This window comes from Heteronotia binoei, chromosome 3, assembly GCF_032191835.1.
Source record: "Heteronotia binoei isolate CCM8104 ecotype False Entrance Well chromosome 3, APGP_CSIRO_Hbin_v1, whole genome shotgun sequence".
Taxonomy (NCBI): domain Eukaryota; kingdom Metazoa; phylum Chordata; class Lepidosauria; order Squamata; family Gekkonidae; genus Heteronotia; species Heteronotia binoei.
Genome location: NC_083225.1, coordinates 176,234,182 through 176,262,148, shown reverse-complemented (window position 1 = coordinate 176,262,148; position 27,967 = coordinate 176,234,182). Strand labels below are relative to the sequence as shown.

The following is a 27,967-nucleotide window of genomic DNA, read 5'->3' as shown; positions in this document are numbered from 1 at the left end:
ATTCAGGCCACACAGTTATCTTGACAGCAGAATCCAAAGCAAACTAGATTGGTAAAATTTAGAGAGGGGTGAATCACAAGAGTCCCTCTGCATGAGAAGACAGATTCTGAAAGAATCTTCCACTGTTCTTTCCCAAGCAGCAGCATAAAGCCAATCTTAGGGGATTAGTTCCCCCCCCCGCCCCTTGTTCTAATGTCACCAAGACTCCAATTTTGTTGTTGATTACAGTCAGTTGCAATACTGGTGTGTTTAACCAGCAATGTATGTTAACACAACACCTACTGTGGGAAAGGAGAATAAGAGAAACCTCACAGGTCAGAGACTCTAATACAGGGGTGTCAAATGTCGGGCCCATGGGCCAGAACCAGCCTGCCTAGGGCTTTAATCAGGCCTGCTGGGCTCTTTTCTCCAACCCTTGTGTCCTCACCCTTTGACTCTCCAAGGCTGCGGAAATTCCCTGCTCTTACTGCCTTTCTGGCTGCCCCGGAAACAAAACTGCAAAGAAAATGAGCGGATTTTCTATTGAGGTCTCTGTGCCCAGACAGACGGCCCAGAGACCTTAATGGAAAATCTGTTCCACCTTTTTCCTTGCAACTTTGTCTTTGCTGTTTCAGCCTTCCCATGGCTGGTTGAAGCTCATGCTTCCTGGAGTTGTGTCCCTGCAAATGGGTTGCTGCTTTGAGCCAGTTTGATCTCTGTGCTTAGTGAAGAAGAAGAAGAAGAAGAAGAAGAAGAAATTGGATTTATATCCCGCCCTCCACTCCAAAGAGTCTCAGAGCAGCTCACAATCTCCTTTACCTTCCTCCCCCACAACAGACACCCTGTGAGGTGGGTGGGGCTGGAGAGGGCTCTCACAGCAGCTGCCCTTTCAAGGACAACCTCTGCCAGAGCTATGGCTGAGCCAAGGCCATGCCAGCAGGTGCAAGTGGAGGAGTGGGGAATCAAACCCGGTTCTCCCAGATAAGAGTCCGCACACTTAACCACTACACCAAACTGGCTCTCCTAGTGCATCTTAGAACTGGTGCCTAGTGAGTATTCTAACTTAGGAACCCACAGACAACAGCCAAATGGACTGGAGAGCCATTGCCAACCTGAGTAGACCTGGGGGCAGGAGAAGCTTGCAATGACATTTTATTGTTTTCCCAGGCTCAAAGCATTTTATATTTTTAGTTTCTGCTGTGATCCTTGTGCTTTTTCTTGATGTTTTCTTTTAAAAACTGCTTTGCCAAATCCCACTATTCCCCCACCTTTCACGTTTTCCCAGGCTCAGAGCATTTTATATTTTTCATTTCTGCTGTGATCTTTGTGCTTTTTCTTGATGTTTTATTTTAAAAACTGCATTACCAAACCCCACTATTCCCCCACCTTTCATGTCTTCCCAGGCGCAGAGAATTTTATATTTTTAGTTTATACTGTGATCCTTGTGTTTTTTCTTGATGTTTTATTTTTAAAAACTGAATGGCCAAATCCCACTATCCCCTTGCCTTTCCATTATAATTACTGTTCTGCAATGTTCCCTCTAAGCTGCAGAGTCTTGTGAGCAAAAATTCTATTTTGTGAGCTACTGGCATGAAAGCTGTGAGCTGTTGCATAAATTATTGTGCTCTGGGGCCATTTTTCCTGAGCTAAGACGAAAATGTGTGAGCTGGAAGCTAAAAATCTGTGAGCTAGCTCACACTAACTCAGTTTAGAGGGAACACTGCTTCTGTGCTGTAGGCATGCCATTCCCTTGCTGGGGAATGTGCTGATGTCACTTCCTGTGTGCCCCGAAGTGATGTCAGTGCATTGCTGGTGACATCCTCACATCTCTGGTGAGGGCTTCCACTAGCATGAGACCCTCCCCTTTGGGATAAACATCCACAGAAGGGGACCAGCTCCAAGTACCCAATTCCATGGTGGAAGCAGACTGTGAAAATGGTTTGCCCTGCAAGAGGGCTGGGGGTGGGGGGAATGCTGTCAACGCCAAGAGACCTGAACGAAGAAATGGTTTCGAAAGAGGCCGAACAGGTTGCCAAGGTGGATGCTTGGCTGGCAGGAAAAAGCTTTCTAAGTTTCAGGTTGGGAACCAGCCCCACCTATGGTGCGCTTGCCTCTGCTCCCCCTGTTACAACAACAGCTCAGCTAAATCAATGAAGTTCATCCAAGAAAAAAGAGTGTTGCGACAAACCCGGAGGCTTCAAAACCAGTCCCCGCAAAGGATACCAGACTTTACCAAGGAGCTTCCTTTTGCAGCTTCCACTCCCGGGGAATAACGACCTCTTCTCACAGAACTGTCAACGACGACAAAACCGCTTTGCCCGCTAAGAGCAGATATTACAATACAGAAAGCCTCCCTTATGTTCTCCTTTGTCAACGCTTTCGATAGTCAAACGTGAAATGAGACATCTCTGCCTTGCAATTATCCCACCTCCAGCATCCCTGCCCTTTAAAACACAACTCATTTTCCTCTGGGAAGAGAAACAACCAGACTGCAGCAGCCGCGGAGATCTCATTCTTGTGGCTGCAAACGGATACTACTACTTTTTCCTTCACCAGCTCCGAGCAGGATTTGGAAGTCCTGCTGGGTTTTTTGTGCGTTGCCAGAAGATCCAGACCCTATGCCAGGCGTGGCCAAACTGTGTATCCTTCACACATATTCTGTGGCTCTTGGAGCACCCACTGCCCCGTCGGCCAGCTTGGAGAAGGTATTTGTCTCTTTAAAACACTTCTCCAAGCCAAGCCAGCCAGCAGCTTGGAGAATGCACTTGGAGCCAGTTTGGTGTAGTGCACGGACTCTTATCTGGGAGAACCAGGTTCGATTCCCCACTCCTCCATTTGCACGTGCTAGAATGGCCTTCGGTCAGCCATAACTCTTGTGGGAGTTGTCCTTGAAAAGGGTAGCTTCTGGGAGAGCTCTTTCAGCCCCACCTATCTCACTGAATGCCTGTTGTGGGTGGGTGGGGGGGATGTAAAGGAGATTGTGACCACTCTGAGATTCAGCGTATAGGTCAGGCTATAAACCCAATCTTCTTCTTCAAGTTAACGTTCCATTCTTTCCACCTCTCCCTCCCCTCTTCCTTCCCTTGCACCTGCTGGAATGGCCTTGGGTCAGCCATAGTTCTGACAGAGGTTGTCCTTGAAAGGGCAGTTGCTGCGAAAGCCCATCCACCTCACAGGGTATCTGTTGTGGGGGAGGAAGATAAAGGAGATTGTGAGCCGCTCTGAGATTCAGGGTTGGAGGGCGGAATATAAATCCAACGTTGTCGTCTTCTCCTTCCTTCCTTCCTTCCCTCAAACATCTGACATTTGTGTCTTGTGGCTCTCAAACATCTGATGTTTATTCTGCGTGGCTCTTGCATTAAGCAAGTTTGGCCACCCCTGCCCTACACCATTTAGCCAAGTCCCCACTAGCCAACACGCCCCCAAAGATAGCTGCTTGAAAGGCAACTGCGTTATCAGGCAGCTGGGCTTGTACTTTGAGACGCCAGAAGAATAATCAGAACTTATCAGTCAGGAAGCTGAGCTTCCTCTATTATTGGTAATGACAATATCCAAGGAGTTCAAAGACAGAAGCTCTTCAGCACGAGGCTACTCCATCAGCCAGAACTAAGAGAAAGAGGCAGCCCGCTAACAAGAGAATTTCCATAAAAGCAACTATCTTCAGAAGACTAACAAGATTCTGAATGCAGGTTGGCGGTTACACATTTAGAGCCATCAGTGTAGCATCTCAGGGGTCCAACACACTTAATACTGGGCTCCCTGGAAACCTGGATTTGCAGGCTGGGATGGAGTCTCAATAATGTATGCTTCTCCCATGCTACTTCCCACCCTCTGTGTACAGACTCAGGCAAATTTTGGCACTACAAACTACGATTCATAGTAACCCGGAGGCCTCGTTTTGGGCAGGAATTCACAGAAGCAGAGCTCCAGAACCTCTAAATCAGGGGTGTCAAATGTGCAGCCTGGAGGCCGAATCAGGCCCCCGGAGGGCTCCTATCAGGCCCGTGAGTAAATCTGCTTCCTTCTCCCTCTCTCTTGCTTCCTTCAGTTATAAGACTGTTAAATAAAATACTGCAAGAGTGCTAATCTTTTAAGCTAAAGTTTAAAAAAACCCCAACAACCTTTAATTGTGTTTGTGCGTCCTTTATAAAGTTTGTATCTCTGCTACATTTTATGGTACATATAGCCCCGCCCAACAAGGCCTCATTTATGTCAGATCCGGCCCTCATAGCAAATGAGTTCAACACCCCTGCTCTAAATTTTATTGTCCTCTTTCTTTCTTTCTCCCCGCCCCCCACCGCCCCAGCCAACAAACAGAACAAAAAACCTTGCTTCTGGGCTCCACTGTTCAAACCCGCTGTTAGAATTCTGATTTCTAAGATTTGACAAACTTTCTAATGATTAACATGTGGAATTCACTGCCACAGGAGGTGGTGGCGGCCACAAGCATAGCCAGCTTCAAGAGGGGTTTAGATAAAAATATGGAGCAGAGGTCCATCAGTGGCTATTAGCCACAGTGTGTAGATAGATAGATAGATGATAGATAGAATGATAGATAGATAGATAGATAGATAGATAGATAGATAGATAGATAGATAGATAGATAGATAGATAGATAGATAGATAGATTGATAGATGATAGATAGATGATAGATAGATGATAGATAGATGATGGATAGATAGATGATGGATAGATAGATAGACAGACAGACAGACAGACAGACATAATTATTTTTGGCCACTGTGTGACACAGAGTGTTGGACTGGATGGGCCATTGGCCTGATCCAACATGGCTTCTCTTATGTTCTCACCACAAAAAAATGGGGAAATGACCAAAACATATAACGAAGACAGATGGAAATCTTCCTCGTGCCACTGTGGGCACATAAGAGAAAGTCATTTTAAAAGCATGATGGGAGTAAGGTTTTATTATGACAATTATAATTCCAGAAGCATTTTAAGGCAGATGCTGAGCTGATGTCAGGGGTGTGTGGCATATGCAAATGAGCTGTGCTAATGAGTTGTGCTAATGAGCTCCGGCATCTCTTTTTCTACAAAACAACCCCATGGTAACCTGGTTCCCTCCCTCCTAACCAATCTTTTCAAACCCTGGTTCCAAACTCAGCTAAAATTATAGGAACCCCAATTAGTCATGGTGCAGATCCAATGCTAAACCCCAGCTAAGGCCAACAAAGTTACCCGGGGAGAAGGGACGTGCAGGTGCTCAAGGATGGCGACTAAAAAAATCTGAATAAATAAATAAAAATAAACCTCTACCATCTCCCCATTTAGTTGCATTCTCCCCTCCCCCTCAGGATTTTGTTGCTAGGAAGTTACGCCAACCCTTCCATTCTATTTTTTTGGTTTCCCTTTCCTGCATTTTCCGCCAGGATCCTTTCTGAGGTGGGGCGAGCAGAGAGTACTCTGCAGGAGAAAAAGGGGGGAGGCCGAAGGCAATCGTTCCCTCCACAATAACAAGCCAATTTGTTTGAGCAAAAGCCACACAAGATGACAGATAGACAAGCACGCCGGGCTCTCTGCTGCAAAAGCCATCATTAACTACCTAGAGACCAAGAAAGGTAATTGTTTACAGCCTCTTCAAAATAAATATTCTGGCCTGGAACTTAATTATGGTAAGTTAATTATATACACTCGCTGACAGCTGAAATACTGCCGGGAAGAAAAAAGTACACGGGAGATGCAAGAATCACAGGCGACTGCTCCCAGGTTTGATTTCCAAAATTATTCCCCAAAAGTTATTTTTGATTGCTCGGCATCCGCAGATAAGATCCGAACACAGGAAACCGCCTCCAAGCCTTCTAAATCTCATTTAAACTTGGCTAAAAGCACTGGTCAGCAACACAAGTGCTCGTGCAGCCACTGCGGATAAGGCTGCAAACTCCAAAGCATCCAGTTTATTATACCCTTCCTCTGTGAACTGTCCGCATTTGCATAAGCAGACAAAGTTCAACCTTCCTGGCTTCTTCTAAGCATCGCTGAAATAATGGGCTTGAGATTACACAGGCCTGTTCCTGCTAAGTGTGATGCTTCCATCTGGCACCAGTGGCAGGAGAGACTTTTGTGTTGGCAGGAGGCTCCTTGTGCTGGCGGAAAGCATCGCTGTTGGCAGAACAGACACACAGGACCAAACACCACGTGTCTGGAATGTTTTGGCAACACTATACCAGCCGTCTTCATTGGGATCCACTTTCTATTACTTATTTACTGGCAAGCATCCAGCCAGCGCTGTACCAATTGCACCGGCTACCAATTGAGTACCGGACCTGCTTCAAGGTTCTGGTTTTAACATTTAAAGCCTTATGCGGCCCGGGACCGACATACCTGCAGGACCACCTCTCCCCATAGGCACCCCGGAGATCGCTGTGTTCCGCTTTGCAGCATCTCCTGACTGTCCCTGCCCTGAAGGATGTTCAACTTGCCTTGACCAGGGCCAGGGCCAGGGCCTTTTTGGACTTGGCCCCGGCCTGGTGGAATCAGCTCCCTGTGGAAATCTGGGCCCTACCTGACTTACTGCCATTCCGTAGGGCCTGCAAAACAGAACTATTCTGCCGGGCCTTTGGTTGAGGCAGCAGACGTCCTTATTCCATCTGCTTGGCCTCCCTTATCTGTCATGATGCTATCTTATCTTAGTTCTATCTTAATTTATTATTACATCTTTGGGCCTACGGCTGTACTGATTTATAGAATATGCCCAGTATATATAAAGGTAAAGGTAGTCCCCTGTGCAAGCACCAGTCGTTTCCAACTCTGAGGTGACGTTGCTTTCACAACGTTTTCACAGCAGACTTTTCACAGGGTGGTTTGCCATTGCCTTCCCCAGTCATCTACACTTTCCCCCCAGCAAGCAGGGTACTCATTTTACCGACCTCGGAAGGATGGAAGGCTGAGTCAATCTGAGCCGGCTACCTGAACCAGCTTCTGCTGGGATCGAATTCAGGTTGTGAGCAGAGGGCTCCGACTGCAGTACTGCAGCTTTACCACTCTGTGCCATAGGGTGTGTGTGTGTGTATATATATATATATGTGTGTGTGTGTGTAAAAAATATATATATATGTGTGTGTGTGTGTGTGTGTGTGTGTGTGTGTGTGTATGTATATAAACTCCACCACCACCAAAAGGTAGTGATTGCGTGCCATCATCCACATGTGCAAACCTCCTCCCTGATCCTTTTCCCTTGGGTCACTATCAAGAGCCATTTTACTCCAGTTATTAACTCCGGCGTGTACCCTTGCGAAAGCTGCACTCAGAAGAACTTGGAACTTTCTTTGAGAACTTGCAGGAGTTCTCTCTAAGCGGAGTTAGCGTGAGCTAGCTCACAGATTTTTAGCCTCCAGCTCACACATTTCTGTCTTAGCTCAGGAAAATTGACCCCAGAGCTCAGGAAAATTGATGCAGCAGCTCGCAACTTTAATGCCACTGGCTCACAGCTTTAATAATAACTGATGCAGTAGCTCACAAAGTAGAATTGTTGCTCACAAGACTCTGCAGTTTAGAGGGAACACTGCCTATGAGATGCAGGCATTTGAGTGTTACACCAGGTCCTGAAAGTCCAACTTCGAATGAATGCCCACTTGTACCATGAGCTTACTGGGTGATCTTGGGCCAGACACACACTCTCAGCTTAACCAACCTCACAGGGTTGCTTTTGTGAAGGAAAAATAGAGGAAAGTTCCCCCACTGGGTCTCCTTTGAGTCCCCCACTGGGAAGAAAGTTGCGGCATAAACGAAAAAGCTGACTCATCTGAAATGGGGCACTGGAGGAGAGTTTCACAGAGAATGCTAAAAAGACAAATAAGTGGTTCCTAGACCAAATCGAGCCTGAACTCTTTCTAGAAGCTAAAATGACTCAACTGGAAAAAAAGAGAATCATGCTACGAAAAGTTGAAGGGAGCAGGAAAAGAAGAAGACTCTACAGGAGATGGATTGGCTCTCAATCCAGGAAGCCACGGCCCTCAGTGTGCAAGACCTGATCAAGGCTGCTAAGAAGAGGACATTTTGGAGGTCATTAATTCACACAGTTGTCACAAGTTGGAAGTGACTTATTGGCAGGGCTGTTTGGTGGGGCCAACAGCAGGATTTGTTGTTTTGGGGGGGCCGTGCCACCCAGTATGGTGGCCATGAGCTCTTGGCACTGTAAAAGACCCAGTTTGGTGTAGTGGTTAAGTGAGCGGACTCTTATCTGGGAGAACCGGATTTGATCCCCCACTCCTCCACTTGCATCTGCTGGAATGGCCTTGGGTCAGCCATAGCTCTCGCGCAGGAGTTGTCCTTGAAAGAGCAGCTGCTGGGAGAGCCCTCTCAGCCCCACCCACCTCACAGGGTGTTTGTTGTGAGGGGAGAAGACATAGGAGATTGTAAGCCGCTCTGAGTCTCTGATTCAGGGAGAAGGGCAGGGTATAAATCTACAATTCTTTTTCTAAGCTGCCCTGAGTTCCACAAGCTTCACCTGGGAGTCACAGCAGCTCTGCTCCCCCACCCCTTTCTTATGTGCCCCTCTCTCAGAGAGACAGAGACTCCTTGACTCTCCCCCCACCCTTTGCTCTGCACACTGGGTCAGGGAAGCGGAGACTAAAAAGCAAAAAGACCTGCAGCAATGCTACTACCTGTTCAGAGTGGTGGTGAGCAAAGGGGACAGATTGAGGGCCCTCCAATGGAGGAGCCATACAGTTGTAAGCGTGGTTTGAAAGGCCTGTTCCCCCCCCCCCCCCGGCCCCACTGTAGCTACAGTCCTGCTTACTGGCCATTAACACACACACACTTTCTTCTGTCTGAAGTACTTTCTTCCAGTCTAAGAGCTACTTAAGAGTTGGAAGAAGCCTTCAGACCTGGCTTAGCACAGAAAGGAAGATAAAACTCACCTCTAGTTTCCAAACAGAAGCCAGAGTTCTCCTCTGTGTTAATTTGCCACAAACCAGGGAGGAGCCACACGGCCAAAGGCCTGGTATTCCCACTGGCGCAGGTGAGAGGCTGGATGCTGAAAGCGAACAAAATGAGACAAATAACCAAACTGACTGATCACATTGCCTTTTCTATACATACAGGCCAGGTACTCGCAAACTATCCATGCAACATCCAGAAATCACAGTAAACCTTCCCCCACCCCTGATGTTCTGTTGAGCAACAGAACTCCACACTGAGAGGCTGACCAACAGACAGACAGACAGAGGTCACTCAGCACCTGTTATCCAAGATCTTTTAGCTGGAAATGGCAGGAAATGAATCCAGGAACTTCTGCATGTCAACACTACCACTGAGCCACGAGCCAATCTTTCACTCCAAAGCATAATACTCAGCAGGACTTGTCTGATCACTGTGCTTAGGTGACCAAACTTGCTTAACGTAAGAGGCACACAGAATAGACGTCAGATGTTTGAGAGTTGCAAGACATGAACGTCAGATGTTTGAGAGTCAGAAGGAAGGAAGGCAAACAGCTGAGAGGAGGGGGAGGGAGGAAGAAAGCAACCTTAATTTTAAATGCCTTCTCCAGCCTGCCAGTTGGCTTTGCTTAAAGAAGAAGATGATATTAAGAACATAAGAGAAGCCATGTTGGATCAGGCCAATGGCCCATCCAGTCCAACACTCTGTGTCACACAGTGGCCAATACACACACACACTGTGGCTAATAGCCACTGATGGACCTCTGCTCCATATTTTTATCCAATCCCTTCTTGAAGCTGGCTATGCTTGTAGCCGCCGCCACCTCCTGTGGCAGTGAATTCCACATGTTAATCACCCTTTGGGTGAAGAAGTACTTCCTTTTATCCGTTTTAACCTGACTGCTCAGCCATTTCATTGAATGCCCACGAGTTCTTGTATTGTGAGAAAGGGAGAAAAGGACTTCTCTCGCTACTTTCTCCATCCCATGCATAATCTTGTAAACCTCTATCATGTCACCCTGCAGTCGACGTTTCTCCAAGCTAAAGAGCCCTAAGCGTTTCAACCTTTCTTCATAGGGAAAGTGTTCCAAATCTTTAATCATTCTAGTTGCCCTTTTCTGCACTTTTTCCAATGCTATAATATTCTTTTTGAGGTGTGGTGACCAGAATTGCACACAGTACTCCAAATGAGACCATACCATCAATTTATACAGGGGCATTATGATACTGGCTGATTTGTTTTCAGTTCCCTTCCTAATAATTCCCAGCATGGCGTTGGCCTTTTTTATTGCAATCGCACACTGTCTTGACATTAAATATATTGGATTTCTATATCTGAATACCCTATACTCTGAATCTCAGAGTCTCAAAGTGGTCACAATCTCCTTTACCTCTCCCCACCAACAGACACCCTGTGAGGTAGGTGGGGCTGAGAGAGCTCTTACAGCAACTCCTGAGAGAGCTCTTACAGCAAGGACAACTCCTACAGAAGCTATGGCTGACCCAAGGCCATTCCAGCATGTGCAAGTGGAGGAGAGGGGAATCAAACCAGGTTCTCCCAGGTAAGAGTCCATGCACTTAGCCACTATTTAAAGAGACAAAGACCTTCTGCAAGCCGGCCGATGGAGTGGTGGGGTCATCGAGAGCCATACAATGTGTAAAAGAGCCACAGTTTGGCCACCCCTGGTTTAGAACATCATTTCCCATCAGGGATCTTCCAGACCCCACCAGGAGACTGGACACACGCTGTGTAATTATTCACTTTTGCTCCCGACCCTCGATGACTTTGCTTTCCAGGGCCAGTGCTCAACCACACTGTGGTGTTAGCTCAGTGACCAGAACTAACCATGGTTAGTTCTTAAACCATGTTTTGAAGCCTCGTGATCAGAACCACACTGCAAACCCCAGTTTAAATACTAACTATGGTTAGCAGATGTAATCCAATAAGTAACCAAAGTTAACACAGAAAGGTTGGGGGAAATCTGTGTGTGTAAAAGGAGGAAGGGGGCACTGGGGGGGGGGGGCACTAGCAGACTCCAATTCTTTTAAGAATAGTTGAAGACCGCTAACATTGGCGCACGAAGTAGATAGTGAAGTAACTTCCTGCTGGGAGTAAACATTCATTTTATTTCCTCCAGCAGCTGAAGACAAATTTTCTGGCATGTCGCGGAAGTTTCTAGCAGCCCATTACGTGCTATTGCAGTATTATGATCCATTCCCCAGTTCCATATTTTCAAGAGTAAAAAGCTTTTAGTTATATGCAAGGCAATTCTGGGCGTATTAGGAGAGCACATGAAATTGCCGTCCTTCAGATTGGAGATTGGTATTTTTCCCCCCCTGCCAAATTACAGGACTAAATCAAAATTGACCCACCATTAGGAAAACATTGCTTTTACAGTAAGTGCGGCTTTGAGAGTTTCTGTGATTTCCAATTGCATCGGGGGGGGGGGGGAGGGGTATGGGAATAATCTCCTCATACTGCCAGAATGACACAGGTAAAAAAAAAAAAACCCCATTTCAATGAGGTTTTAATAAGTCTAAACGTCTCTGAGCTGCTTCACCAGCGACATTTCCTCTCTAACAGGGACAAGGGTGTAGGAAGAGAACCAGGCACACCACCATGTGAGACCACTGCATATACAATAATCAGCATTTATATTGCACTTCTGAATGTTTAAAGCACTTCAAAAACATTAAGAAGAAAAAGAAGAAGAAGATATTGGATTTATATCCCGCCCTCCACTCCGAAGAGTCTCAGAGCGGCTCACAATCTCCTTTACCTTCCTCCCCCACAACAGACACCCTGTGAGGTGGGTGGGGCTGGAGAGGGCTCTCACAGCAGCTGCCCTTTCAAGGACAACCTCTGCCAGAGCTATGGCTGAGCCAAGGCCATGCCAGCAGGTGCAAGTGGAGGAGTGGGGAATCAAACCCGGTTCTCCCAGATAAGAGTCCGCACACTTAACCACTACACCAAACTGGCTCTTAACTAGGTTCTACACTAGGATCTTTTTGTGCCACTGAAGGATGCCTTTTCCACATTCAGCTAGAAATGGAACTGAAATGGGTTCTAAAAAAGGCACCATTAGGAAAACATTGCTTTTGCAGTAAGTGCGGCTAAAAAAGGCAGTCTCCTGGGCAAGCACCAATCGTTTCCAACTCTGGGGTGATGTCAATGTTTTCACGGCAGACTTTTTTACGGGGTGGTTTGCTATTGCCTTCCCCAGTCATCTACACTTTCCCCCCAGCAAACTGGGTACTCATTTTACCAACCTCAGAAGGATGGAAGGCTGAATCAACCTTGAGCTGGCTACCAGAGAAAAGCTTCCACCGGGATCGAACTCAGGTCGTGAGCAGAGAGCTTAGACTACAGTACTGCAGCTTTATCACTATGTGCCATGGGTCTCTTAGCAAAACGGGTTCTACTTAGCACTTAATGAGGGGCTGGGGGGAGGGGAGAACTGGGCCCTCCCCCTATTGGTCCCTTTCTATCACTCTAGCAAGGGTCCCACAAGGTCTCCAAACAAAGATGGCAAAGGATTCACACCTTGTCTCCCTCGTGGGTCTCTCCCTGGCCTGGGCCTTGCCCCGTTAGGTCCCCTCACAGAGAGGCCCAGAAAGCCTCCAACCAAAGTTGGCAAGGAGTTCATAGCTTGTTCCTTCTCCTCAGGGGTCTCTCTCTGGTCTGCAAGTCATGGGCTGAAACCTCAACTGAGTCACGATGTAAATTTCAAGACGAATTGTATCAGGTGGTCACCTGTCATGAAACGGAAGGCACAAAGCCTAACTCCATCCTTACAAAAAGAGCCTGTTCCATAGCTTAGACTGGGCTCCGGAAGAGGCAGTTCTAATTTAAACCAAGGCTTTTGAGGGAATTCTGCCCCTTTGGAAAGGGGGGGGGGGGCAGGGCTTTCCTATTATCTTCATTCAATGAATAATTTAATAGCTTATAATTCTGCGTGCGTAAAAGTGAATCTTAGGCCAAGTTTTTTAACTCGCGCACTTCTTAAAGGTACATGACAGACAAAAAAGAGCTTGGCAATCAACCAATACTGCCTGAGCAACCTTCAAAAATGGCACCCTTGCAGAAAGGTTAGTGTTTTCAAAACGTGGCCTTTAAACACACACACTTCCCCCTTCAAAATGCTAACTGGGGGGAAAAATGGAGTCTGGGAGGTGGAAAGTTAAACTGAGGCTGCATTACCTGTGATTTGCATTTTATGGATGGAACCGGTGTTCCCTCTAAGCTGAGTTAGCATGAGCTAGCTCAAAGATTTTTAGCCTCCAGCTCACATATTTTTGTTTGAGTTCAGGAAGGATGGCCCCAGAGCACACTAATTGATGCAGTAGCTCACAACTTTAATGCCAGTAGCTCACAAAGTAGAATTTTTGCTCACAAGACTGCAGCTTAGAGGGAACATTGAATGGAACCATCTCACCTGAGTGGGGATTTTAACCTGGGCCTTCCCAGCCCTACTCTGAATCTACCCATGGCACGGCAGCGCTCTCTATAATCCTTCATGCTGCAAACAAAAAACAATTCTTTTTGAAGAAGATATTTAACACCAATGGGGTCAGGTGGAGGGGTCACAGCAACATACAATGACAAAAGAGCAGCACAAAAAGAAACTACCATACTTGTTGAGGAATAAGTATGACCTTTCCTTTCAAAAGATTCAAAAACTAGCAGAGGCTTACAAGTCATTTTCTGCCTTGTTGGTTGTGCTGCTAAGATGCCTGCAAAGTTCAGTGGAAGACATTGATCCGGTTACCTAGTCGTGAATACCTTAATTGTTGCCAAAATAGAATCGTCAAGCGGGATGAAAGACCACTCAAACCGCTATTAAAGCTATAACCTGTCACGGAATCAATGAAGCCGCTTTGCCTTGTAAGGAAAATACATATTAATTTCCAAAACTCAATACCCATTAATAATTTTCAGAGCACACAGGAACTGCGTGTGGCACGCTGGATATGAACCTGGGGGACTGCAAACGACTTCCATGGGGTCTTTTGCTATGGCAGCAATGTTTGTATTTATGAAATACAAGCTGTAGTAACATTTTATTTTTAAATCCATAATTAAAAAGGAGGAAATCAAAATACTATTATGCTCAAACAGTAATTAAGACATAACAAAACAAAAAACCTCAGGGCTGCTTCGTACACAGGTCTCCATAGATACTGCTTCTGTAACACATGGCATGGTATTATGCGTGACAAAGCCAAACGTGGCAGACTACATACACATAAGGGCAAACGAGGGATGCCAGCCTCCAGGTGGGACCTGGGGATCCCCTGGAATAGCAGCTCATCTCCAGGCTACGGAGATCAGTTCCCTGGAGAAAATGGATGCTTTGGAGGGGGGGAGAGCTCTAGAGCATTGTGTCCCACTGAGGTGCCTGCCTTCCACAGGTTCCCACCCCCCCACCCCAATCTCCAGGATTTTCCTGACCTGGGTCTGGCAACTCTAGGAGAAACTATGAGGGAAAACAATGTTCACAAGGTGCGTGGTGGAGTTCCTCTCAATGCACATCCTGCTGCACTGCTTTCAATAGAACAGGCCCTCAAGGAGTTAATCTGCACTCTGTTGTCAACAAGGCAGTACTGATAGACCCTCCGGACGCGTGTTTGAACACATGTCCTGGGGAGGGGCCAGTGGCTCAGGGGCAGAGCATCTGCTGGGCATGCAGAAGGTCCCAGGTTCGATCCCCGGCATCTCCAAATAAAAGGATGATGTGGAAGAGCTCCCGCTGAGACCCTGCACAGCGGCTGCCAGCCTGAGCAGATACTACTGGCCTTGATGGACGAAGGGTCTGATGCAGTATAAAGCCGCTTCCTGTGTACCTGGGCTGATGTATGGTCTGATGCCAACTTTTTGCCCCTCATTCCAGTCCTTCAGGCTGGGAGAGGACAGGCACTCTGAACTTCCTTACCCTTTACAGGCAGTCCACCCACAACACGAAAAACTGGCAGGTAGAGCAGGTCTTCTCATTGTGGTGCCCCCACCTTTCCGGGCACCTGCCCAGTGTTTTGAAAATAAATGGGTGGGGCCACAAGGCTTCTAACTGGCCACTGGAGATTCGATTGGCTGTGCAGATTTTTAAAAACAACAATATTTTGGCTGCCTATAGCTGCTACCACAGCACAAGGATCTTAGCTGTGTAACCGAAGGTAAGCTGCGGCAGCCATTACGTGGCTGAGTCCTCCTCTGGCAGCCATTTTGTGACTGTGCCCACCAACTTGTGTCAGAATTCCAGAGGAGACCTCTGAGATTGAGACTTGGACAAGGAGGACCACAGCTGAGGGCTGTGGTGTCGCCAAGCTTCTTACCTTTCTGTTGGTAGGAAGCAAGCAGCATGTCTTCCTTTCAGCCTACCTGCCAGACCCTGTTTCCAATCCCATATTTCTGCAGCTCTCATTTCCTTTGGAGTTTTATTAAGTATTGTTTTTAGACCACTGTGGTTTTCCTGCATCTTTCAATCTTCAAGCTCCCTACTGTGCTGGAAAGCCCTCCGATCCCCTTTCCCTGTTTTCTTATTCACCACGCCCACACAAAGGCTCCAAGATGGAAAAAACAGAAGCCATGGTACATATGACGCAGCACGCGCAGTGGCATGCACACCTTTTCTGAAGAGAAATTATATTGGTGCAGAAAAACTATTAGGTGCAAAATGGCTCTGGGGGATCTTTGAATGAGCAAAAAAATGTTATTCTCTTGGAGACCGGGCCTACTGAGAACTCCTTAATAAGACACTTAGAAATGACAGAACCAGCAAAAGGCCTCAGCCAGAGCACCCGTAAATGAGCTTCTAAGAAGCGCCAATCTCAATTTGTTACTTGGCTGTGACTTCATCTTCTTTGATGCGCTGCATTAAAACCCCACAAGGACACCTTGTTCTACGGATACCACCACACAATTTGTGGAGACAGCTAAAAAATAAAACACCCTGTTTTAAAAGTCAGTTTTTATACACTACAACGGCAATATTTTGGGTCATAGAATGTTTCAAGTTTTAGAGACAGTGGCATAAGTGGGGGGGGGGGAGAGGAAGAGTGCTGTGATCTTATATACACACACCACAATTATTAAATCCAGCTACAATATGTAGAATGATAAGCAGGCTAGGATACAACTTGATTGTGCGATAGCTCAAACCTTTCTCTTTTCAGTCTGCCGCAGCCTGCCAGGATTCCTTTCAAAACAGGACATTGAACTTAATGGCACATTTATTTGCTCATGTTTCAGTCACAGCACCAACGAAACAAAAACCTGCAATTGATAAAAAAGAATGTACGTATTTTGAAGCCCATTTACAACTGACGGCAGTAGGAAAGATGGGTGGAATCTATAAGGATGTCGAAGAGAAATCCTCAAGTATCTGAAGAAAAGAGCTTTGGGCTCTCGAAATCACACGTCGTGGAAATCTTTTTGCTTTCTAAGGTGGCACCACATTCAAATCTAGCTGTTCTGCAGCAGACCAACATAGCTACCCTCTGAAAATATCACAAGTATTGATTGCTATAAAAAACAGAGGGGGGGGGATGAAAAGAAACAATACTTTACTTTGAAAGTGGGATCAGAGTCTTAGTGTCATGCAACTTCTGGATTCATCCCTCATTTGTTTTCCACAACATGTTTTGATAAGGGCAGAGTCAAGAGGACCACAGGCCGACTTGTAATCGTGTGTCGACTGACAGATGAGAGTTTGTGCCAAATTGCACAACCTTCTATACCTGATCAGAAACAAGGGGATGCAGGAAAGACAGGTTGCTTACCTGTAACTGTAGATCTTCGAGTGGTCATCTGTGCATTCACACTCATGGGATAGAGCGCCTGCGCCGATCCCCGAATCGGTATCTGAAAAGCGCGGGATTTTTCCACGCTCGACGCCAATGGGCATGCGCAGGCGTCCCAGTACGCATGCTCACCGGCACCAGCGCGGGGATCCCGCCAGTTCCTTCCTGACCGCTGGAAGCTGCTACTGGAGGGAGACCGCCAGCAGTGGGGAAGGAGGGCGGGTAGTGTGAATGCACAAATGACCACTGGAAGATCTACAGTTACAGGTAAGCAACCTGCCTATCTTCTTCGTGGTCTCTGTGCTTCACACTCATGGGAGACTAGCAAGCAAGACATACCTAAAGGCAGGAAGACGGTCAACCGGAAGAAACAGCTTGCAACACCGTCGTTCCGAACCGAGTCCTCTGCTGAGCATGCACGTCCAGCGCATAGTGCTTCATGAAGGCATGCGGAGAAGACCAGGTGGCAGCCTTGCAGACATCAGTAAGGGACACGCCTCTCAGGAACGCCAGCGACGTGGCCATCACTCTTGTGGAGTGTCCACGAACAGGTCCAGGTAACAGCTTCTTTGCCAACAAATAACAGAGTTTAATCATCTCAGTGAGCCATTTTGAGAGTCACTGAGACGAAATCCTGGAACCTAGCTGGGGAGCAGCATACGAAACAAAAAGCCGCTTGTCCTTGCAAAAATTCTTTGAACGGTTCAAATAAAACAGCAAAGCACGCTTAACGTCCAAAGCATGCAACCTACGTTCCTCGTCCGAGGAAGGGTTAGGGTAAAAAGTGGGCAACCAAACTTCTAAATTGAGGTGGAACTGAGACACCACCTTCAGAAGAAAACTAATGTCCGGAGCCAGGGAAACCCCAACCTCTCGAAAAACAAGATAAGGATAATCACAACGCATCGCCGTGAGCTCCCCAACACGACGCGCTGATGTGATGGCAACCAAAAATGCAGTCTTCCATGACAGGAGCTGCAAAGAGCACGTGGCCATCGGCTCAAAAGGGCGACGAGTTAGTTTGTCCAGCACTAACGTCAAGTCCCACAACTGTGGGGGCGATCTTGATGGTGGATGCAGTCTAAACAACCCCTTCAAAAACTTCTTGGACTGAGGGTGTGTGAAAACAGAGTACCCCTCTACCTGATCATGGAAGGCAGACATTGCTGCCAAATACACCTTGATGGAGGAGAAAACCAGGCCCGCATCCACTAGGGATAACAAAAAAATCAAAAACTGCCGACAACCCCTCCCGGCTAGGTGAGACTGAAGGGTCAACTAAGAACTTAGTGAATCTCCGCCACTTCCTGTTATAGGAAGCGCGGGTGGACAGTTTTCTGCTGTTCATGTGCTGGACCCTGTCAGAGAACCCTACTGGTCGATGAACCACACTGTCAGCTTCAGATGGGGCACGTTGTGATGGAATACATGCCCGCCCTGAGCTGACAGAAGGTCCGGTTCTGCCGGGAACTGGTAGAAGACCCCCCTCGACAGTTGGAGCAGAATCGAGAACCAGTTCTGGCGAGGCCACCAGGGAGTCACCAGGATGCAGCATGGTCTCTCCCTTGCTATTTTGTTGACCACCTTCGTCAACAACAGCAGAGGCGGGAACATGTAGAGGAACCAGCCCTCCCAAGGAAGCAGGAGCCCATCTCCCAGGGAGGCTGGATCCGCTCCCCCTCTGGAACAGAACATGGGGCATTTCTTGTTCTCGGCCGTGGCGAAGACATCCAGCTGCAGGTACCCCCAAAGCTGGAATACAGGCTTTAGAAAACACCACTGCAGTTCCCACTCGTGCGGGGAAGCCCCACCTCTGCTGAGGGAGTCTGCCTGAATGTTGAGGACCCCCGGAAGGTGTGCCGCCTTCATGAAGATGTCGTATTGGAGACACTCCAACCAGAGATCCATCGCCAGTGCACAGTGCCAACAAGACACTGTCCCACCCTGCCTGTTGATGTAGCACAGGGCAGTGGTATTGTCCGTAAATAGCGCTACAGTCTTCCCCACCACTAAGGGGCGGAAAGAGCGTAGGGCAAAGTGAACCGTCAGCAGTTCTAGGTAGTTTATATGGAACTGAGTCAGTTTTGGAGGCCACTGGCCCCCCCCACACAGGCCTTCCATGTGGGCCCCCCAACCCCACAAGGAAGCATCTGTGGTGATGGTCACAGTAGAAGGTGGGAGATGGAAGGGAGCTCCCTGGCAGATGTTGTTCTCTGTCCCCCACCACTGTAGCGTCTGAAGAGTCCCGGATGGGATGATGAATCTCTTTCGAGGTGAGTCTCTGAGTGGGTGAAACTGGCAAAGAAACCACAACTATAGGCCTCTCATCCTCAGTTTCACGAAAAGTAGCACGCTTGTTGTCGCTGCCATCAGCCCCAGCATCCGCTGAAGCTGCTGTGCTGTGCCCCACATTCGCCTCTGTAGCACTCGTACCAGACTGACAATGTCCCTTGCTCTCTGCGGAGGCAGGTATGCACGATGCTAGTTCGTATCCAGCAAAGCCCCTATGAACTGCACTGTCCTTGACGGAGTAAGGTGAAATTTTTCCAAATTGACCTGCAACCCCAAGGTGTCGAGAAGACGTAGAGTGATGGCAATGTGCGTTGACAAACTTTCCCTCGACTTCGCCACAAGGAGCCAGTCTTCGATGTATGGAAAAACGACAACTCTCTGGAGACAGAGATGGGCAGCCACCACGCTCATCATCTTCGTAAACACCCGAGGGGCAGTGGACAGGCCGAACGGAAGGGCTTTGAACTGGAAGTGCTGGGAACCCACTGCAAACCGGAGGAAACGCCTGAACGCCGGATGGATGCTGATGTGGAAGCAGGCATCCTTGAGGTCCAGGGTCGCCATCCAGTCCCCTTGATTGATGAGAGGCAGGATTGTTTGCAGCGTGGACATTCTGAACTTCTGGTACAGAATAAATTTGTTCAGATTCCGAAGATCCATAATTGACCTTAAGCCCCCGTCCCTCTTGGGGACCAGGAAGTAGCGAGAGTAAAAACCTCCCGTCCTGGCCTCCATCGGAACTCTCTCTATGGCTTGTTTCTGTAGGAGGTTGTTCACCTCTGCCAGCAGAGGTGGGGAAGGGGGCGTGGTGATCACCACGGATTGGTTCGGAATCTGAGCAAACTCTATTTTGTAGCCCTCTTGTATGATGGACAAAGCCCACCTGTCTGTAGAGATCAACTCCCAGGCAGGCAGGAAAGGGCGGAGGCGGATAGCTGTTGAACCAGTAGGGGCGATGACGTGTGCCACAAGAAAGTCAAAGGCCCTGCTTCTGAGGGCGAGCACCCTTGGATTTGCCAGTGGCCTGAGAGCCATAGCGGTTCCTGTTGCTGCCTGAGTACGATGGTCTGTCAGGCTGGGTGGAGCGAGGTTGCCATTGCTGTTCGGGCGAGAACTTTTGGTAAGGCTTCTTGGCCCATGGTTTGTGCCACTGCTTCGCCTTGGGAGCACTGGAGGTGGCCTGCACGCCCAGGTTCCTGGAGGTCTTCAGGCTCTTGTCTATTTCCTGCAGTGCACTGTCTGTGGTAGTGGTAAAAAGGCCATCCCCCTCAAAGGGCAAGTCCTCAACAAAAGCCCTAGTGTCCTGCTGCAGGGCTGTTGACGGTAGCCAGGAGTGCCGACGAATGCACACAGCGGACATGATGACCTTTGCCGACACGTCCACCATGTGCTTTGCTGCAGCCAATTGTTGCTTGGCCACAGCAAAGCCTTCTTTCTGCAGCCTTCCTAGCAGCAGCCTTTTTTCCCTCTTTCTCAGGGAAGAGAGGAGAGGGGTGAGTTGTTCCCATACGGAGTACTGGTATCTAGCCATGCAAGCAGCATAGTTAGATACCTTTACTCCTAGGGCCCCTGCGGAGTAGACCTTTCTTCCCATATTGTCCAGCTTTTTCCCCTCCTTGTCAGGTGGGGATGAGTGGACCTTTCAAGCCTTGGAGGAAGAAGAGATGACCACTGAGTTCGGTTTTGGATGGGTGAAAAGGAACTCAGCCCCCGTCTCCTGGACCCTGTACATATGGTCCAGCCTTCTGGATGACACCGGAGTCGAAGATGGTTTCTTCCAGGGCTCCTTGGCTGCCTGCAGAATCACTTGGGTGACCGGCAAAGCGATTGCTGTGGATGTGTCGCTTTGCATAATATCAAAGACATTATCATCCACGACAGGTTGTGGTTGCATCACAGGCAGGGAGAAAGAGGTTGCCATCCTCTTCACCAGGTTGCCATAGGACTTCAGATCCTCCGATGGCGAAATAGGAAGATCTTCGGCCGTTTGGGAACCTGGCGAAGGCTCCAAAGCACCTTCCTGGGTGTCGGTACCACTCTCTGAGTCCGATGAAGAAGACTTCCGGTGTACGGAGTGCTCAGAGAGGATTGGCGTCGATTCCCAGATCGGCGAGCGGATCGACATCGATGGTCGCCAACGAGTCTCAGCCGCTGGGGTGGTGCGCCTTTCCGGAGGGATCGATACCGATGGCCTTCGGGAATGGTGCAACAGCCTCGACATGCAGGATGCCTCTGACTGTTGATCCCACTCTGCAAACTCCCTCGGTGGATACCACTGGTAAGGAGGGTAGGGATACGGATAGGTGGGCGGCCACTGACGCTGCTCCCACGATGGTAGTGGTGGGAAACGGCATGGTGCCATGGAGGGCTCTAGCTCCCGTCTGCCTCTGGGTTCCATCGGGGTAGATGGGTCCATCGGCGCTCAAGCCTCCACTTCTGAGATCGAACCGCTCCCACTGCGACGCCGCAACCCGGATGACAAGGATCGCTGGGTGAGGTTGATCTCCTGCTCAGACATCGAGAGACGGGGCTGTTGAGTACTGCCTCTCGATGCCGATGGGCTGTGGCACGGGGACGCCAGGATCTTCCTCGGCGGAGCAGTCGGTGCCGAAACGTCGCACAAGGGCGATGGAGTGCGGGACCTCTTCCGCTTCTCCTTGGCCTTCTTCGGGGCGGATGCTCGGGTCCCTGAGTCATCCCGACGCTTCTTGGCGGGCGTGTCCACTGATCCGTCATGGGATCGTTTTGTGAAAGGCTCCGGAGGGCAGCATGCATACTGGGACGCCTGCGCATGCCCATTGGTGCCGAGCGCAGAAAAATCCTGGGCTTTTCAGATACCAATTCAGGGATCGGCGCAGGCGCTCTATCCCATGAGTGTGAAGCACAGAGACCACGAAGAAGATAGTGGTAAAACCCTCCTTGTACACACACGCAAGAGAATGAGGTGACAGAATGTAGAGTGCAAGTTCTAGCTCTAAAGGTTCCTTTCCACGAAGAAATGGCAAGCTGGCAAGCCAGTGCAGCGTTAATGATTTTGTAAAGCATTTTTAACATGGGGGAATATTCTCCCTCCCTCCCCCTCCATAAAAAAAGGGATCTTCCACCTGCAGCAGTGTAGTCCATTCTACAACTTCATTCTCCTCCTTGTGTGAACGTAACACAGCCTTTTCTCACTCAGTCGCCAAACATTTCAGCATGGGGTAGGGTGGGAAGGTCAGTAAATTTCACTGCCCTTGACCAGATATTGGAAGAACTTCAAATCAACTTCCGCTACAGTTTCCCATCATTAAGCCGTACAGCATGGTAAATGCAAGACTTCCAGCACTGGACAGATTAAGGTAAGGCTGCCTCTCATAGCTTTTCATACTCAGCACAGGGGTTCTTGCAAACACATCTCTTCATCCGACAAAGAAGATTGCGGATCAAGGACTTGCTAGCAGGATCAAAGGCAAAGGGTCTTAGATACGAACATACTTCAAAAATCTCACCTCGGCTATGGCCAAACCACCACCCACAGCATCTCCAGCGCAACATCTGTGGGGTGTGTGAGTACAGGTAACCAACTGATGGCCTCTTGACAGTTATGACTGACCCAAGGTCATTCCAGCAGTTACACATGTGGACGAGAGGGGAATCAAACCAAGTTCTTCCCAGATGAAAGTCTGCACACTTAACCACTACACCAAACTGGCTGTGGTCCACACCTGGATGACCTGGGACCTGTCTTAAGAGAGCAGGAAGAGTACCAAATATGCTACTAGAGGAAGTGGGTATTCAAATATGTTTTCAGATGGGCAAAGTAGCTGTATAAAACTCTTGTATCAGCAAAAACACACACAAAATCTGCATCATTTCACAGGTATTTTATAGCCAAGTGCAATATAAGCATCTGTGCAAGGAACCTTATTTTCCTTCATAGTTTTGCAAAACTCAATGTAGCGCAGTAGAAGAACCATCAGGGCTTTCGACTGCGATCTCAATTGGTCATTAAAGTGCTGGCATGGAAAAATCTCATTTGGGCTCTGAACTCGCCAGCGCTGTGGCCATAGCAGAAACAGACTGTTAATTCCAAAAATCACAAAACCAAAGAGGGGGTAAACTTTGGAAGAAGAGAAGAACAGTGAAAATAACTCCCAGGATTTCAGGCCAAGATCCATAAAAAGAGACACGTCTGTCAAAGAGCTTCTGGGTTCTCTCACCCCCCTTTATTCTACATAAATTTATGAATGCAAACTTTAAAGTTTGCCCATTGCTATACGACGGAGCTCCCTCTGCTAATTACCAAACTTGAAGCAGAATATAATCTAGGTAGCATAAAAATTATCAGGGAAAGTCCCAGGTTAGCCATGGTGGTCCACAGCCAAGAATTTTACCTTCCACTGGCATTACCCAGACCTGGATTTACTTATCACATGGTCAAGATGCTCTTGGATTGTACCACTTCAAATGGCAAGCAGAGAAACGGGTGCCTATTGTTTCCCTATTTAAAAAAAAAAAAAATACTTGGAGCGCCTTCCTTTGAGGAAAGGCTGAAGAATCAGGGATTTTTCAGTTTAGAAAGAAGACAACTAAGGAGGGACATGATATAGGTTTATAAAATTATGCATGGGGGGAGGGGGAGTTGACAAAGAAAATTTTTTCTCCTTCTCCCAGAGTACTAGAATTTGAGAGGAGGAGGAGTCCACAGATTTATACCCCGCCCTTCTCTCTGAATCAGATTCTCAGAGTGACTTACAATCTCCTTTATCTTTTTCCCCACAACAGACACCTTACCTTGTGAGGCAAGTGGGGCTGAGAGCGCTCTCCCAGAAGCTGCCCTTTCAAGGACAACCTCTGCCAGAGCTATGGCTGACCCAAGGCCATTTCAGCAGGTGCAAGTGGAGGAGTGGGGAATCAAACCCGGTTCTCCCAGATAAGAGTCCGCGCACTTAACCACTACACCAAACTACACAACATGAAACTAATGGGCAGTAGGTTCAGAAGAGACAAAAGGAAATACCACTTCGCACAGAGAGTGATTAAAATGTGGAATTAGCTGTCAAGAGGATGTAGCCAGGGCAACAGGAATAAGCAGCTTTAAAGGGGGATTCGAAAGATTCACTGAGGATGTCTATCGATGGCTACTAACCATGGTGACTAAGGGAAACCTCAACATTCAGGGGCAGTCAGCCTCTGAATCCCAGAGGCAGGGGGCAACATCAGGGGAAGGCCTCAGCACCCTATTGTTGGCCCTGCAGAGGAACTGGTTGGCCACTGTGTGAGACAAGATGCTGGACTACATGGACCACTGGTCTTATCCAGCAGGGTTCTTTGTTTTGTGTAGTGGTTAAGTGTGCGGACTCTTATCTGGGAGAACTGGGTTTGATTCCCCACTCCTCCATTTGCAGCTGCTGGAATGGCCTTGGATCAGCCATAGCTCTCACAGAGCTGTCCTTGAAAGGGAAGTTTCTGTAAGAGTTCTCTCAGCCCCACCCACCTCCCAGGGTGTCTGTTGTGGAGGAGGAAGATAAAGGAGATTGTGAGCTGCTCTGAGACTCTGAAATTCAGAGTGGAGGGTGGGATATAAATCCAGTATTTTTTTCTTCTTCATCATCTTCTTGTTATGGTCTTATGTTCTTACACCAAACTCACAGAAAAGTAGCAAATCAAGGGAAGTATTAAGACGACCTCTTCTTTTCTGTATTGAGGGAGCTATTTCTATAAGACAAGTTTCAGAAAGCAGCCATCTTGGCTTGCAGTAGAAGATCGAGATTAAGTCCAGTGGCACCTCCAACAAAGCTCATACCCCTAAAAATCTTGTTTATACATAATGTATTAAGTCCTTATTTATATCAAGATTTATATACCGCCCAGTCTGCCAACACAGTGGCACACGAAGTGCTGAGGGGCGACGAAGATGGCGAGGTGTCTGGAGACCAAGTTCTATGAAGAAAGGCTGAAGGAGCTGGGCATGTTTAGCCTGGAGAGGAGGCAGCTGAGAGGTGATATGATCACCATCTTCAAGTCCTTGAAGGGCTGTCATATAGAGGATAGTGTAGAATTGTTTTCTGTGGCCTCAGAAGGTAGGACCAGAACCAACGGGTTGAAATTAAATCAACAGAGTTTCCGGCTCAACATTAGAAAGAACTAGACCACTAGAGCAATTCCTCAGTGAAACAGGCTTCCTTAGGAGGTGGTGGGCTCTCCTTCCTTGGAGGTTTTTAAACAGAGGCTAGGTGGCCATCTGACAGCAATGAAGATCCTGTGAATTTAGGGGGAGATATTTGTGAGTTTCCTGCATTGTGCAGGGGGTTGGACTAGATGACCCTGGAGGTCCCTTCCAACTCTATGATTCTATGAAAGTGGTATCCAACATATTTGCCATCCTGCTACCAGCTTCAGGAGACTGACTTCCCACACACTCCTTTTCCCCATCTGCCCTCTCTGCTCTCACCAACATCCAGGAGTGCTTCCCTTTTTTGCAGTTCTCTGTGCAGCGACAGGATCAATCCGTTTCTACCAGCGGTGGGAGAAGATGACAGCTCTCCATTTCTTCCACTGTGCTGATTTAATGTAATTTGGTTTTGTAATTTTGCATGTAATTTTGATTTGTTAAGCCACCTGGAGCACACTACGGGGGAGGCAGGATATAAAACCTAACACGTATGGTACAACGCAAAGACAACAAGAAAAATTGCAATAATAAAAACGTTTGAAAGAAATATCTATCAAAGTTTCCCTCCAAGGAGGTTTGGGAGGGGGAATGTACAAAGAGTTCCCCACTGAGGGCTGGCTTCAGCATACTGGTGAGATGAGGCGGCTGCTAAGGCCCAGGGCTCCCGGAAGGGCCCAATGCTGCCTCTGCCTACCTGCTTGTTTGTGAGCCCTTGTGCCACCCACACTGCCCTCTGCAGAGGATGCCCGGTATTGCTAGAGGAAAGCGTGCATGGGAGGTGAATATGACCGTGGAACTCCTGGCAGCAGGGATCCTAATTGCACGGTTGGGAAAGGGAGAAGAGAGGAGGAGGAGGAAGGGATATTGAATTTATATCCCACCCTATACTCTGAATCTTAGAGCGGTCACAATCTCTTTTAGCCTTCCCCCCCCCCACAGACACACACAACAGACACCCTGTGAGGTAGGCAGGGCTGAGAGAGCTCTTACAACAGCTGCCCTTTCAAGGACAACTCCTGTGAGAGCTATGGCTGACTCAAGGCTATTCCAGCAGCTGCAAGTGGAGGGGTGGGGAATCAAACCCAGTTCTCCCAGATAAGAGTCTGCACACTTAACCACTACACCAGACTGGCTGAGCACTGAGAGGGCTGGCAAATGCACAAGCAGGTAGGAGATGGATACAAGGGTGGTGGAGGGGAGGATGCCGGCAGGCGGTGGAAGCGGGAAAGTGGGAGTTGGGGGCACAGTGGTGGAGAGAGACGGGGGGCCTCAAGGCATTCTTTGCCCAGGGCCCACCAAAACCTGGCATCAGTTCTGAGCCCACCTCTCATATTATGTGTAAAAGGTAAAGGTAGTTCCCTGTGCAAGCACCGAGTCATTACCAACCCATGGACATTTTCTTGGCAGACTTTTAAAGGGGTGGTTTGCCACGGCCTTCCCCAGTCAGCTACACTTTACCCCCAGCAAGCTGGGTACTCATTTTACCGACCTCAGAAGGCTGAGTCAACCTTGAGCCACCTACCTGAACCCAGCTTCCGCCAGCATCGAACTCGGGTCATGAGCAGACCTCGGACTGCAATACCGCAGCTTACCACTCTGTGACACAGGGAGAGCCAGTTTGGTGTAGTGGTTAAGTGCGTGGACTCTTATCTGGGAGAACTGGGTTTGATTCCCCACTCCTCCACTTGCACCTGCTGGAATGGCCTTGGGTTAACCATAGCTATCACAGAGGTTGTCCTCAAAAGGGCAGTTGCTGTGAGAGCCCTCTCAGCCGCACCCACCTCACAGGGTGTCTGTTGTGGGGGGAGAAGATAAAGGAGATTGTAAGCCGCTCTGAGTCTCTGATTCAGAGAGAAGGGCGGGGGTATAAATCTGCTCTTCTTCTTCTGTACAACCACAATGTAAAAACCTCAAGTTATTGAAAGCAGAGTTTGCGTCAAAGTGCAGCTTCACAAAATATCAGTAAAACTGCAAAAAAAACAAAACAGTTCCAGCTGACTTACAAAAGTAAAGAATAGATGCAGGTGGGGTAGCCATGTTGGTCTGAAGCAACATATGAAAGTGTGAGTCCAGGGGCACCTTTAAGACCAATGAAGTTTTATTCTGGGTTTAAGGAGCTTTTGTCTGATGGCGTTTGTATGCATATGAGCTTAAACCTGAAATTACGCTTAGTCTCAGGCCTTAGATTCAGCAGGTCTTAGATGTAGTACTGAGGATTCCAAGTCTTTTCCTGGGGTTCAACATCCATTCTGAGGTTACCTTGTCGGGAGTGACTCAGAATTTTCATGGTTTCTGTGACAACCTTGGTCCCACACATTGTGTAGAGTACACTCAGGCCTTGAATTCAGCAGGAGCTCACAGGAGCACAGCTCCTGAACCTTTCTGAGGGTTCCCCCTCCTCCTCCGCACCTACCCTGTCCATTGAATAGTAGGTGCAGCTGCATAACAATCCCTGGATTAGGAGAGTGGGCAGCCTGCCAGACAGTCAGTCATTAAGCGCTTTGCCACGCCCCCAGCAGCCCTTATCAACCCCTGGAGAAGCCCACACCACTCTTTCTCCACTTCGTATTTGATTTTGGGTGGCGGGTGAGTTGCTGGCCTTTTGACTGGCAGGGAGGCCCAGGATCTCTAGCCAGCCCAAGCAGGCCTCGCTCGCCCGGGGCTCTCCTTTCTTGCATTGGGTATGTGGCATATGCTAATGAGTTATGCTAATGAGCTCCACCACCTAATTTTTTCTACAAAATGACCCCTGGTTAGTCTTAAAGGTGCCACTGGACTCAAAACTTTGTTCTATAGCTCCAGACCGCTATGGCTACCCACCTGAACCTATCAACTGGAAAGGGGTGA

The 27,967-nt window shown here is 48.3% G+C and overlaps 1 protein-coding gene across 5 annotated transcripts in view; it reads right to left on the bottom strand.

The window, feature by feature from the left end:
• SMCO4 (single-pass membrane protein with coiled-coil domains 4) overlaps positions 1–27,967 on the bottom strand; it is a 76,232-nt gene that overhangs the window by 7,104 nt on the left and 41,161 nt on the right. For 3 of the 5 annotated variants that reach the window (XR_009555214.1, XM_060234941.1, XM_060234942.1), the window contains exon 2: positions 8,860–8,975. The exons of 1 other annotated variant lie outside the window; for it this stretch is intronic. The gene's annotated coding sequence lies outside the window, so the exon portion shown is untranslated. Of the gene's footprint in view, positions 1–8,859; positions 8,976–16,033; positions 16,148–27,967 lie in introns of those variants that run through there. One more of the 5 variants, XR_009555215.1, reaches the window with a different exon arrangement.